The sequence below is a fragment of the Bison bison genome, unplaced genomic scaffold (genome assembly GCF_000754665.1).
Source record: "Bison bison bison isolate TAMUID 2011002044 unplaced genomic scaffold, Bison_UMD1.0 scf7180017864167, whole genome shotgun sequence".
Classification (NCBI taxonomy): domain Eukaryota; kingdom Metazoa; phylum Chordata; class Mammalia; order Artiodactyla; family Bovidae; genus Bison; species Bison bison.
Window position 1 is genome coordinate 7,693,656 of NW_011494739.1, and position 1,563 is coordinate 7,695,218.

Below are 1,563 nucleotides of genomic sequence, written 5' to 3' on the forward strand. Positions count from 1 at the left end.
CCCAGGGACATGGTACACTTACTGCCACTTTTGGGACAAACAGACCACTCTGTCCCAACCAGCCCCCGACTCCCTTCGGAGCCCTGGCCAGGCTCATCTGCGGACAGGATCAGGCTTCTCAGCCTGTGCAGATGCAGCTCTTGCTGAAGTCTACCTACGTAGTGTGACAGTGGCCTCAGGGCCACTCAGAAGGACTCCGAATGTAGAGTCAAGAAATCTAGCCACAAGCACCATACCCTGGCCTCCACCTCCCAACCGAAGTCCCTCAGAAGAACCCGTCACCTGGAACTGCCTGAGACCAGGGCTGCGAGGCAACGACAGCCAGTGCAGCCGTCATGACCTCCAGGTAAGAAGAGCCTCTGGACACCAGGGGACTGCGGTGAGTTCAAGGTCTGGGCCCACCCACGTGCAGCACCAGCTGCGAGACCCTGCATACCTCCAGGGCCCATGAAAGGGTCTCTGGGGGAAGGAAGTGGGGTGTCCAGCAGCCAGAGCATGTGGGCAGGGGGCACAGACTAGAGGGGCAGGGCTCAGGGGTCAGGGAGGCTCTGAGATGGGTGAAGGGCAGGGAAAGTGCCTGTGACCTGGGATGTGATGGGCCCAGGGACACTGAGCTCAGAGAGGACAAAGGAGGAGAGGGTGATGGGGGGCTCCAGGGACCACCAGCTGTGGGCTGGGAGTCTGGGCCAGTGTGGGAGACTCTGGGGAGAGGTCACAGTGCAGGGAAGATCCCTGGCCCACAGAGGGGTTCGCCCAGTTCAGAGAACGAAGGGGAACGTATGGTGGACGTTTATGAGTCCCGTGTCCAGTGAACTGATGAAATGGGCTGGGGAGGGGTGTGTGTGTCTGGAGCAGACAGGGCTCCGTGTCTGGGGGCTGACAAGGGTTGAGGGAACCCTGACCTGTGTTCGGGGTCTGACAAAATTGAGAAGACCCTGACCCCATATTCAGGGGTGGCAGGATTAAGGGGACCATGATCCTTAAGTCTGGGGATCAACAAGGCGCAAGGAAACCCTAACATACATGTCCAGGTGGTTGACAGATCCCAGAAGACCCCTGACTCTGACACCTTAGTCTGGGGAGGGGCCCAGGCAAGACTCCCTTCCGGGGCTGGCAAGACCCAGGACACCCTAAGTCTCTGTCCCTCAACACCCCAACATGTGTCTGGGGCTCACAGGGGATCAGGGTTACCTCCTGATCTCCAAGTCCTATGCTGATAGGTCACTCCAGCCCTGTGTCATGGGCTGATCCTGGTTTTCCGTAGGTCACCTCAGCCCCGTGTTAACGAATTGAGCCAGCCCACGGCCACCTCGCCACCCTGCCCACTATGTTGATGGCCCCAGGTCACTCCAACCCTATGTCCTGGGCTGCCAGGCCCCTAAGCTACCTCAGCCTCTGCGTTGACCCAGCCAGGGCCACTCCACTGATCCGAAGCCCAGTTACCCCAACCCTGAACCCTGGGCCAGGTGACCCCGACCCCCCCGCTGATCCAGCCTCGGGCCACTCCGCCGCCCCCAGGCTCCAGGTGACCCGGGCCGCACTCACCTTTGGCGCTGCCCGTCC